Here is a 13719-nt window from a genome sequence, read left to right on the forward strand (position 1 = left end):
CATTTGCTATGTCAGAGGCCCATAATTGTCCTTTTATTCAGTCAATATTGGCATAGACACAAAGACCTGAGATTAATACCAACTATTACTTTGGGTCTACTTTCACACTTATTTGAAATAAGATGTTATCTTTTAAAAAGTGTGTGTGTGTGTGTGTGTGTGTGTGTGTGTGTGTTTACAGAATTCTATATATAGACTTACAAGATTAGATTTTCCCTTAGACTCATGACCTATATAGTCTCAGGTCCTTGGTTACATTAGCAGTGTCAAGAATGGGTTTCATCTCATGGAGGAGGCCTTAAATCCAATAATTTTTAAAAATGGTTGGTTATTAGCATAACATTTGTGCCACTATTGCACCAGCATATTTTGCAGGTAGGACACTGTTGTAGACTATAGGTTCTGTGGCTGTGTGAAATTAATAGTTAACTTTCTCCTCCAGTATCATACATTGTATCTTCCACTACTATGAACTCTAGTTAGTATGGGTAAAGTTTATATTTGGGCACTAACTCAAGTTCTCCATGTTTGATTATATAAATAATTGCTGTCTTCAGTTATAGGAACTTACCGTCAGGTTGTGGAAAGTAACAAATAACCTTGGCAGTAGCTTGTGATGTTTCAGTGGGAGGTCTACCAGAGACCTCCTTGTCAAATGAGTCAACAAGATGTAAACCATTCCTGGCACTAGAGGTTTTATTTTCTGGCATAAGATGTTTAGTTGAGGCACTGACTCCTTCACAATATGCTGACTCCATTTAAATTCCTTTCATATGTGTAAGTATGAATGACTCCTAATGGCATATCTCTGTACCTGTAGACTAGTGTATCACCTAACCCCTATAAAGAATATTAGTCTTGGTCCGGAATCTAAAGGATGGGGTGAGATAGAGCCGGTAGGTGGCAAGAGGGGGCTGGGCCGGAGACGGCAGGAGGGCCAGGCTCTCACCGCCCTCCCCCAAGACCCCCCCCCCATCCTGGCTTGCCCTCCCTAGCCATGCAGGAAAAAAAGATGATTTCCAGATACACTCGGAAGGTGGTGCCACGAAGCATGGAGCTGGAAAGACCAACAAAGCCTGCTCTTAACTATCACTCCTTTTCAGAGCAGCTGGATGACATTTCCTCAGCCAATGACAGCCAGGAAAAAGACGCAAGTTCTCAAGGCGAGTCTGACATTACCCAATAATCACCTTTTACATCAGCTAGCACTGGGAATTCTCGTTCTGCTTTTCCAAGCTTTGCAGGCACAGGGGTCTCTACAGAAGGCAGCTCTAACTTCTCTTGGGGATATGGTGAACTTGACCAAAACGCCACTGAGAATGTCCGAGCAATGTTCATGACCGTGAACGAGCTCCTGCATGAGCAGAAACGGAGCGTGCACCCACACAGTCTGCAGAAAAAAAAGCCAGCAGTGTGCGTCCAGTTTTCCTCACCTCACGATTCTGGGTAGGCAGATAATCACTCCGACAGCTATGGATGACACCCTAGATCCCCTTGTGCTGTGTGACATGAAGCAACCTTGTCTCAAGAAAGAGATTCTACCATGTTTGGTATAAGTGGAAAGAAGTTACACTTTTCATCTTCTTACAAAGCATCTCCTACCATCCAGCCCTCTGGTTCTTCTGCCATGGGAGAAGGCAAGGCAGGCGGTATAGTGTTTTCTGAAGAATCGACGAGTCCCTGGCTTTTGACCTCACAAATGTGGAAGAGGGATTTCATGGAAACAATTCAGAAGCAGCTACAGAGAAACAGAAATTAGGGTACCCTTCCATTGCTCCATTTTACTGCACGAAAGAGGATGTTTTGCTTAGCTGTTTGACAACGTGTGGAGCAAGGTTGTGGGCTGTATGAAGCAGTTGGCATGTAGCCACTGGTAGGGATTTGCTTCTGGTAAGGATCCCTATGAAACCAAAGAGAAAAATCACTACTTATGATTTACAAGTCTCAGTCAGTCTTTTTGTGTATGTGTGGTCCTGGTCAAATCCAGGACTCTGTGCATACTAAGCAAACACAGCCAAGTTTTTAATTTAGGGGGAAGGTTCCACTGAATTACCCAGGCAAGCCCTGAACTTGATCCTCTTTGCTTCAGCCTCTCAAGTGGCTAGTATTATGGGCTTGTGCTATCAGGTCTGACTCTAAGAAGTCAAGATTAGATGCTTTACTAGTACCTGGGTATGAGAGAGAGTAAAGACCATTGGGTTTTTTCTGTCTTCACACACACACACACACACACACACACACACACACACACACACACACACACACACCACACCAACACTTCTCACACTAAATGTATAGGGGTATCGCCACACATGCTTAATAGTCTCTGTCAGATTCTCACACACTCTCTGAGTATCCTGTAGTTCAGTTCTCACACTACCTGGAAGATCGCTTTAGATCCCAAGGGGTTCAGTCTCACAGCCTGTCTCTCACACCTCATACCTCACATGACACCTTCAAGCTTCAGCCTGCGACCTGTGCTTCTAGCCAAAAATCAGAATTCATGGGACCCCTTCCTTAGGTTTGGTTAATTTGTTAGACTGGTGCACAGGACTCAGGGAGAAACTTAGGCTTCCTGGCTGTATGAAGAATACCACAAAGAATATGTGTGAGCCGCCAGATAGGAGCTGCATGGGACAGAATGGGAGGAAGGAAGAGGAGGTATCCACACCACCTCCCAAGCACCCTCAAGGGTGACTAGTGCGGAAGCTCTTCTGGAAAGGGCCTTTTGTTCTGGTTTCCATAGTCCTCATTATGGAAGGTCATCGATCAACCCACCCTCTCTTCAGAGAAGTTCCAAACCTGATCACATGGCTGGCTCCCCAGCAGTTAGCCCTCTCCCTCACTTTCCTGACCACCTATCCTGACACTAGTCACTTTCCTAACCACCATCCGTATTTTCAGAAAACAGAAACATACTGTTGCTTTGAAGATTCTAAGGGTCTCAGGAGATATGTGTCAGAAACTATGTCAAGACTAAATATATATTTTATATTATACCAAGTAAGTCTGATTAATGTGCGTGTTTCTGACAGAAACTAGCAGAGAACTTAGTAAACATCTGAGAATGGGTAGAGAAGGAATGACCTGTGGTCATCAGAGTTTGTACTTTCTCCTCAACATATCTGTGAGGAAAATCATGGAAGTGGCACATGCTTCTCAGATAGTCTTAGTGAAGAGTAGTTAACACACAAATACTTCACAGACTTCAAGTGTAAGATTTGGTAAGTTCTGTTTTATATATACATATACCTATATGCATATATGTATACATACATATATACATACATATATGTGTGTATATATACATATGCATATATATGTGTATGTGTATATACATATACATATATGTGTATATATTGCATATATACATATGTGTGCATGTATATACATACATAAAGCCCTCACCAGTTGGTATGGTGAATATCCATCGCTCCCAAAAGTTCATATCCTTTATAAACCTTCTCTTCTCTTATTTTATGTTGTATCTCTTCCCCCAGACTCATAGGGAGTGGCATTATTTGAAAGGATTAACATTTGTGGCCTTGGCATAGGCAGTCTGTGACTGGGAGTGGGCTTTAAGGCTTCAAAGGCTCAAGCCAGGCCCAGTGTCACTTCCTGCTGCCTCCCTATTCAGATGTAGAGCTCTGGGCTCCTTCTCCAGCACTATGTCTGCCTGCATGCTGCCATGTTTCACACCACGATGATAATGACATAAACCTCTGAACTGTAAGCTAGCCTCAATTAAATGTTTTTCTTTATAAGAGCTGCTGTGGTCATGGTTGGTACCTGGACTGGGGAATTACTCTCATAGGCCTGACCTTTCTGTTGTTTAGAGTAGTGTGGACTTCGGTACTTTGGACTAGGAAAGATGTGGAATGGTTTCAGTGGGGCTTAGTGGGCTGCACTAGTAGGAGTGGAAGACAAGGATGCTGAGGGTGATTTGTACTATGGGGGCTCAAGAGGCTTCAGAGGAGAATGCTAATATGTGGCCTAGAGACTGTTCATGTGATATTTTGGTAAAGAATATGGCTGCTTTCTGCCCTTGTCCAGAAAAATCTGCCTGAGAGTATATTGAAGAGTTATATATTTGGCAGAGGAGGAGTTCCAATCAGCCTAGTATTGACTGTGTTGCTTGGTTATTAGCGTTCACTCTTACGCAGATCTAGAATGAAAAGAAGCAAAGCAAGCAAGGAAAAATTCAAAATGTATCATTTGAGGAGAAAAGGAACAGGAAGTATAAACAGATTAAAGAAAAGCCTAATGTTAAATGGAATAAAGGAATTGGTGACCTCAAAGCAAGACTCCACCCAAGTAGGCTGCCAGCCTCTGAAAGGAATTAAAGAAAAGTCTAGGATGGGCATGGTAGCGTACACTTGTAATCCCAGCAGCACTTGGGAGGCAGATGTGGGCAGCTCTCTGAGATCAAGACCAGCCTGGCCTACACAGCAAACTCTAGGACAGCCAAGCTTAGGCAGTGAAGGAAACCATTAACAACAGAAAGTTGGTAAAAGTTTATTGAAATGAGAGTGCCATGTTCCATCCCAGCAAGCCACAGAACTTAGCACCTTCAGCTTCATGGTTCTGGCTTTAGAGTCAAGGAAACAAGAAAGGGGTTGTGGAAGGCACTGGGGCCGGGCATGTGGCTGGGGTGCCCCTGCGCAGAGGCCCAGAGAGGCCATTGTGAAGCCCGGATTGTGTTGGAGACCCCCAGATGTTGGAGATGCCAGAGCCATAGGATACCTGCTGAGGAGAACTGCTAACATGAAGTGGAAACAGTCAAAGAGAGCTAAGTGTGTTGCAGTCACAAAGCTGAAAGGAGTTGGAGACCTGGAGAGCGCTTTGACATCAAACATGTAGATGCAGAGTTTGGAGGTTTGCCAACTGTCGTTTGTCCTAGCTTTGGTCCAATATCTCCTCACTATTCTCCCTTCCCGCCCTTTTGAAATGGTAATGTATATCCTGTGCCATGGTGTTTTGGAAGTATAGGGTCTGCATTTCCAGTTCAATTTAACAGGGTGTTACAGCTAAGAGATTGCCATGCATATCAGAAACTTTGACCTATGGACTTTTAAACAGTAGGGAGACTGCCATAGACTATGGATGGAGACTTTTGAAGTTGGACTGAGTGCAGTTTTGCAATGTGATATAGCTACAAGCCTAAATGGGCCAGAGAGTGGATTGTGGTGGTTTGAATGAAAATGGGCCCTATAGGCTCATGGGGAGTGGCACTTAGGACTGGCCATGTGGAGTAGGTGTGGCCTTGTTATAGGAAGTGTGTTGGTGGCCTTTGAGGTTTCAAGTGCTCAAGGCAGGCCCATTGTCACCTTCTCTCCCTGCTGCCTACTCATCCATATGTAGAGCTGTGCCTGCACCATGTTTGCTGGCACACTGCCATGTTTCCCACCTTGATGATAGTGAACTGTGAGCCAGCCCCCATTAAAAGTTTTCCATTTTCAAGTAGACGGAAATTAACAAAGAGATGCACAACTAGACAATGTATAGAGAGTGAGGTACTTTGGAGCATTCAGTCTTACTTGGGATGTCTTCATCTAACCCTGCCCCTCAGATTACGAATGTATATGGAAGAAGAAAGAGAAAAGACTGTAAGAGCCAGACCTGCTAAGGACCTCCATGAAACAGTGTCTTCTAGACTCAACAGGACTGAGGTGCCTATGAACTCACAGAGACTATGGAAACCAATACAGGGCCTATGCATGCCTAAACCAGAAAAATCTTAGCACTGCAAAGAGGAAGTGTACATACAGTCTCAACCCAGCTAAGAACCTTCTGGGAAAGGAAAATTCAGTGTTTTTCAATGGAACGCCACAGGATATACAAACACACACACCTAATGATATATTAGGAAAGACTTCAGTACCAGTAGTTAGCCATCATAAAGCAAACTTCATGTTCTTATTTTTGTCTTATTTTTTTGTTTGTTTAAAGAGAGAGGAAAAAAACATGAACTTGAGTGAGTACAGAGGTGGGTAGGATCTGGGAGGAGTTGGTGGAAATAAGAACACAATTAAAATATATTATATGACAATCTCTTTAATTGAAAATTATTAAAATTTAAATATATATATATATATGATTATGAAAAGAAGCTGGGCATGGTATCATTTGCCTATACATAGCACAGGAGGCTGTGGCAAGGGGAGTATAAGTTTGAGGCCGGAGCTGTATGAGGTAATATTGCCTCAGAAAGAAGAAGGTGACAGCAAGAAACTAAAGGAAGAAAATATAATAGTAATAATATTGTCATCCTATTTGTTTTTAAATGTTGGTGTATTACATTTAAATCATTCTCCCTCTCCCTTTCCTGTATCCAGTCTCGTCCTCCTCTTCTCCTCCTCACTCCCTCTTGAGTCCATGGCCTCTTTTTTCAATTATTATTATTATAATACAAATAAATAAGTAAGTAAATGAATAAATAAATAAATACGACCTGCTAAATCCATTTAATATTGCCTATGTGGATATATATTTTAGAGTTAAACATTTGATATTAATTAACATACTGGGAACCCTACCCTGGGGGAGACTTGTATTTATCTTTCTCAGCATTTATCAGTTGTCTGTAGTCCTTCCTTTAGGGCTTTGGGATCTTAAATTTTCTTTTATAGGGCCATTTTGTTCACTTTGTCATTTATTATTTTATTATTTGCACAGTTCACTGTAAAGACTCTGTGTTAAACTCCAACAAACAAGTTTTTCTCACTTGGTCCAGTTCACAAACCTACTCCTGTCTTGCTAGCACTGTTGACTTAGTCAATGAAAGATGTTTACATAAATTAAATAAATGGGCAGATGGTTTTAGTACTAACGATTTTTATTAGTCCACTAATCCCTCAGATAACATTTCTGAGAATGTTTTATAGATACTTATGATGATTTCTTAAAATATTAAATTGGTATATTTTTACATTTTTACTTCTATCAAAATATAGCATTACAGTTAAAGCTTACATACACATGAACAGATCTGCAATCTTCTAGACTAAGTGTACACAGACTAAACCAAGGCAGATCATGGATGGAAATCCATTCAGACATTGTGACCATCTTGCACTTATAGGAATCTGTATGGGGACCAAGATGAAAAGGCCTTTTAGTTGTACCCTACACAACAACTGCTAACACCCAGTCACCTCTTAGTTCCAAAGCCTTGGTCCCTCTTCAGTTGTATCTAATGAAAGATAATTTATTCTGTATAGGAATAAATCAGCTGAGCCATGAGTTCTGGATGCCTTCAGGAGGATCATCTTTTTTGTTTGGTTGGTTGGTTTTGTTTTGTTTTGTTTTGTTTTCCAACAACTTCTTAGTGTCTCCTTAGATCAGATAATGTCCTATTTCATATCAAAGTTCATCAGCACTTTAGTGGAAAGAAGTGTCAGACCAGTCCCAGATCTCCTGAAAAAAGACAAAAGACCAAAAGAAAATGAAACCCATTCCTATTAGAGTTATCAAACTCGGATTTTGAAGGAGCTGAATAATATGCTTGAAATAGATTTTTATCAACATTTAAAAAGTTTAATATAACAGGAATATTAGAACTACAAATATATAAGCAATATCTAAAATTGGGTCTATTTATAAAGTATAAAGGACAGCTTTATTACGAGCTAAAAATGACACACAACCATAAACAGTTAAATTGTAAAAGGATCAAGTATGTCCTGATGTCTTTGAAGACTTGGATCCCATCTTGAATGTATTTAAGAGCAGTTTACAAACAGCTGGAGAGAGGATTCAGAAACTGTAAGATATTTTGTGTCTGGCAACTAAGAGATTTCCCAGAATAAGTGAAGTAAACAGAGTTGAAAATAATGAAAAGAACATGATAGATAGATGGATAGATAGATGGATGGATGGATAGATAGATAGATAGATAGATAGATAGATAGATAGACAGACACATAGATAGATAGGTACATAGATAGATATTGGGAGTGAGTTATCATGTTTAAAAGTCTGAAACACACATGTTAGAGTCCATAAAAAGATGAGAAAATAAAGTAGAATGGATATTTAGGTGGCACACACCTTTGATCCCAGCACTTGGGAAGCAGGGGCAGGCAGATTGATGTGCGTTCAAGGCCACCCTGGGCTACAAAGTGAGTCTAGGACAGGCAAGGCTACACAGAGAAGCCCTATCTCAAAAAACAAAACAAAAGAATATTTAGAACTGAAGTCTATGTAAAATAAACATCAGAAACTATTTCATCAAAATATTCCAAAGACTAAGAAAGCCTCTAAATGTGCAGCCATTCACATGGCAGTGGAGAACTCTAGTGATTGAAAACTTTAAAGCAGTGAAAGGTACACAAACACTGAAAATGACACCGAAGTGGCAATCACAAAGGAAGGAAACCACCCACCCACAGAAACACAGAAACTAAAGGGGAGGAAGAAGCACAACATTTCAGAAAATCTCTAAGAATATCAACTATTTGAACAACAATAACAAAGGCATGTGGCACTCACGTGAACATAGATTTAAAGCTTATCACGATAATACAATGGGAACAGTGTTACTGAACTATTTAAAAACTAGGGCCTTAGCTTTGCCTACAACTGATAGATGGATTTATTTTAAAAGAGGAATAAATCTATTTTTCTTTTTAAATTTATTATAATTTATTCATATTACATGTAATTGTTATATCTTCCCATTCCCACCCTCCCTCCCTCTCTGTCCTATTCCCCTCCCCTAGACCTCTGATGGGGGACACTTCTCCCCCACCATCTGACCTATCATGTCTCATCTGGACAACCTGCTTCCCCTTCCTCTGTGTGCCCACCGGGCCTCCTCACCCGGGGGCAGTGATGGAATCACGGGCACCAGAGTTCATGTCAGAAGCAGTCCCCACTGCCACCTCCCCCAGCCTTGAAGAATGAGCTAGATCTGAATAGGGGATCTAGGTTTAGTGCATGCATTGTCCTTGGTTGATACAGCAGTTTGTGCATGCCCCCTGCATCCACATCCTCCTGCCTTGATGGTCTCCTTGTGGGTCTCCTGAACCCTCTGGGTTCTTCCGTTGCTCCACTCTTCCACAGGGCTCTCAGTGTTCCAACCAGAGTCCATCTGCAAGTTGCAGCATCTGTTCAGATCCCCCACTGGGTGGAGTCTCTCAGAAGAAATCTATGTTGGGATAAGTCAAAGAAACATGTTTACTTTCTAGACCACAATATCTAGAAAAGTTATAGTGTAGGAAAGATTAAGCTTTGTCACAGGTGGAAGCAGTCTTGGCGGGCTTTACCCTTGGGGCACACCATGAATACCTTGTGAGAGACTGTTTGGAGCCTTCCTGGGCTTGGAATTCAGGAAGCCTACCTGGGAACCCCACCGTGGCTATTGTTTTCCTAATTGACCCTCGAAGGGAGGAGGAGACCGCCCTTTGCATGTGACTGGGAAGAGGGTGAGAGAAAAACAACAGGTTGAGAGAAGGCGAGGGGAGAGTGAGGAGAGAGAGGAAGGGACCTGACCAGCTTGTGGGACTGAGACACCTAAGGACCCGTCCTGCCGAACGGATTCCAGGAGGTTTTAATCTTCTGTCCCTTTAACCTTTTTTTTCCTTCTTGTATATGCTAGTTGGGTTGTATAATAAAGTTTAATTGTTAATAAACAGAGCCAACATTATAGTCACAATCTGTGAGCATGACAAAGCTGCCTAACAACTCTTCACACTCAGAGAGAAAAAGTCGCTAATGTGTTAATACAAATAAATGTAAAAGTAAATTAAGTTTTCATTTTAATAATATAATGAACTAAATTGATGTCATTATTGCTAAGATATTTAGAGTACAATCTGTATAGTTCACTTTAGAAGGAATTAAATAATATGTAAATGGAAGCATTAAGGAAATATAGGGTGGAAAAATAATGGTCTGTCAATATTAATATACGTAAAGAAAGGAAATAAAGGCCAAACCGCAGTCACAGGTGGAAACAGCAGGTGGAAAGTGCTGAAGATAAGTGTCTCTGCAAATCAGGGGTGCTGGGGCTGGAGAGGTGACTCAGTGGTTAAGAGCACTGGCTTCTCCTTCAGAGGACCCAGGTTCAGTTCCCAGCACCTACATGGCAGATCACAATTGTCTTAGCTCTGCTCCCAGAAGATCTGATGCTCTCTTCCTGCTTCCTCAAGCACTGCACCCATGTGGGCTACATACACACATACTGGGAAAATACCCATACGACAAAAGAGATAACTAAAAATTCTTAAAAGAATTTTAGATTAGATATGAAGAACAAGGAGATAGGCATTCAAACAGTTTGGGCAATTAAAAGCTCTAGTGAGCGATGATATTTCATATCCAGTAAATATGAGAAACAGAAAGATTCTTCAGTTGCTCAGGGTTACATGATTCCCCAAAGTAACAAAGAAGAGGAACAACTGTTTATCTTAAGCTTTACCTTTGTTTATTAATAACAGCATGGTTTTTAGAAGTATAAATATTAGTATAAATGTTATTTGTACTATATCATAGGGAAAAACAAACCACATGTCCCTTCTGGAATCACCAATGGAAGACTTGCAAAGAAAAGCCATAGAATAGTTGGGAGATCAGTTACTAAGCTCTAAAAGTTAATTGTAGGCATTGTACTGCTTTGTATGTCCCAGCACAAGTTTTAAATTAATTTTGAACATTTTGGAAAAAGAATAACCATGAGCTAGAATCACATTTGATATGGTCAAGTCAGCATGTAGCAGGTTGCAAATTGTGTAAGATATGTGCTCTCTGCTTTATGTAGGCGAAGCCTGGGAGAAGGAGACAGTGCTCTCAGCATGGTCCCTCATACAGTATATTCCCTGCTGTTTGTTTATAGAAATATTTGTGTTACTATGAAGGACCACTCTCCAGCAGTCAGCAACTCCAACACACGGGCTCTATCTGGCTTACTATGTGGTGTTTTGTTTTATTTTTATTGCCTAGATTCATTTATTTTAATATTTTCTGTGTACAAATGTTTCCCTGCCTATATATGTATGCCATATGTTATGTATGCCTGATGACCATGAAAGCCAGAAGGGAGCATTGGACCCCCCAAGGCTGGAGTTACAGACAGTTGTGAGCCACCATGTGGGTGCTAGGGATTAAAATCTGGTCCTCTGCAAGGCCAGCCAGTGCTCTTAACTGCTGAGACAACTCTCCAGCTTGCCATATGTTTCTGCAAATAAAATTTTATTGAAACAGAAACAGCTTTTCTTCTATGTCCATTTATTCCCCAGCAATTGTGACAAGCAATTGCAACAGGCTACCTAATCTGCCTAGAGTAAAGTGTATGGTGTGTCTCCATAGAGCAAAGTTTCTGACACCAGGATTAGATACTGATCAATGCAGTTAGTATTTATGTACATTGTATTATGTACAATAATACTCTATTTTCATCCACTATTTGTATTAAAGGGTATCTGTTAAGAATGTTTGGAACAGAAGATAACAAAAAACCCAACCTCTCATAGCTTAATTTATTATACAAGAAATTATCATGTTATATAAGAGAATCTGGAGACAGGAGGTAAGTTCTAGAAAATTGATTAAATATAAAAACCAAGGCTCATACTTCCTCCTTCTTTGCACCTTCTCTTTTTTAGCATCAACCTGATGACCACAAAATGGTTGTTAATTCTATATGAGATTAGAATCTACAGGCTTTTGTCAGGTGAGGGGTTTTTTTCACAAAAATTTTTGGGGAAAGTTTCAATAATAATATCCCTCATTGCATTTCTCATGAGAAATAATTTAGTAGTTATTATTATCATAAATCATAAAAGACTCATAGGTAAAATTAAATTCCAGAGACAGACATTTAAATAAGATGTATTACATTATATAATGTTAGTGTCTGGGATATGACAGCACAGTAGACTCTTAGGCATGTGAGCAATAATTTGCAAAAGAACTGAAGTCTACACTAAGACAGGAAAGGTGACCAGGAACCAACACACAGGAGCCACAGAGAAGACAAGTGCTGAGAGGAGATGAGTCAGCATATATGACAGCAGCACTGAGCTCCAGGACGAGGCACCTGCATCTCACCTAGGACATTAGATACATGCCAAGTAGTTGGCATCATGAGCCTATGATCTCTGCGGAGTCACTCCAGGAAATCAGTTATGGGGATGCAAAATGGCTTTGAAAGCTGCAGGCAGTTAAGGGGTGAAGGCAGATTCTGGAGTCAACCAGGTCGTCATAGGCATAAGGATTGCAATTGTGAATGACGTCTCTGGAGGGGCATGGAATGAAAACATTTCAGACACAATACGGATCCCTTGTAAACACAACTTCAAGGTAGAGCTCTCAAACCAATGATGCTCATTAAGTCTACAAGGAAAAATTGTGAGAGGTTTTCGTTTATGTTAAACCTTGGAAACCAGTGATATGAGAGGCTGCTGATGGGAAAGAGCAAGCATGGTCTCTTAAAGAAGACAACGGGGGAAATTTAAAGAAAAACTGCTGGGTGTTTACTTCAGGAAAAACACTGTCCTCGTGTGGGAAATGTGACTGACTGCCTGAGTGAGGAATAGGAAATGGTCCTGCCTAAGGCCCAGAGATTTTGTTAGAATTGGGAGTAAAGCCAAGTCATGTGAGCTTTGGAAATCAGAAGACATACTTCCCAAAGTGTACGCTGAGCAGGCAGCAAGAAGGTGGGAGGATAGAGAAGAATGAGTTACATGTTAAAGAGGCATAGCTAGACAAGGTAGACCAGTAGGCGGAAATGGAAGGAAAGGGTCTTCTTACAAGATGTGAGAGATTGACTGTCAACAGAAAGAAACTAAGAGAATATATCATTCAGTAGCATGAGCTTAAGCGTGATAAGGGATGATGGGAGGTGATGGGGAGATAGTGTTCCTGAGAGTACAAGAGGGAGCATCCATCAGTATGACAGGAGGGGAGGTAAATACAAGCTGAAACCCTGAGCATTTGGATATTTGGTAAAAATGAAATATTTTCCATAGCATTTTGTAGTAAGTCTACTCCACAATTATTTCTATTCTTTTTCATTCAGCTAAGGGCCTATTTATTTATTGTTTATGTAATATCTATTGTAAATTTTAATATACAGGATTTGAATAGGATGGCTTTTTAAAAAACTAAACTCAGTGACCTGAAAACTTAAGTGCTTCGTAATAGATTACATCATATGACAATCATCTGTCATTGTTACCAGTTTCTCTGATTGCATGTAAGTCAGCTTTGGGTCAGACTATGCTTAACGTATGCTTTCAAATACTTCTCTAGTTATTCCTGATCATCTATTTTGTTTTAAAGGAAAGCCCTGTATGCTGTCAATATCTGGCAGGCACAGACATTGATGAAACATTTGAATGAGAAAAGAGGCAATTAACCTCATCCTGATCTCCCAGTACCCCCACATTTGTGTTCATAGCTCAGTTCCCTCCAGAACAAAACTAGAGTCACAAAAACAAATAAAATTCACCATGCCCATACTTTTCCCCAGAAATTGTGCTGTGCTTCTCAACTATTTTATTTTTTAGTTTAGTAGTGCTATGGCTAGAATTCAAGGCTTCATATGTGTTACACACATATTCAGCCTTTGAGATATGCCCTAGATCCTATGGTCTTCAATTCCGGGGTCGATTTAAAATTATCTTTAACTCACCACTCCCTGTGGCCACCTGAGCCATGAGTTCTATTCCCAAGATAATTGTGCCCACGAAGCCCCTGGAACTCTACGGTATTTCATCT

At 40.6% G+C, this 13719-nt stretch overlaps 1 pseudogene across 1 annotated transcript; it reads left to right on the plus strand.

Annotated features, from left to right (window-relative positions):
- The first annotated feature begins 1012 nt into the window (after positions 1-1012).
- LOC311581792 (primary cilium assembly protein FAM149B1-like) lies at positions 1013-1877 on the plus strand (annotated as a pseudogene). Its single transcript has one exon. The product of its transcript is annotated as a primary cilium assembly protein FAM149B1-like (transcript).
- The last annotated feature ends 11842 nt before the right edge of the window (positions 1878-13719 follow it).

Source organism: Acomys minous (genome assembly GCF_964271855.1).
Source record: "Acomys minous genome assembly, chromosome: 13".
NCBI lineage: Eukaryota > Metazoa > Chordata > Mammalia > Rodentia > Muridae > Acomys > Acomys minous.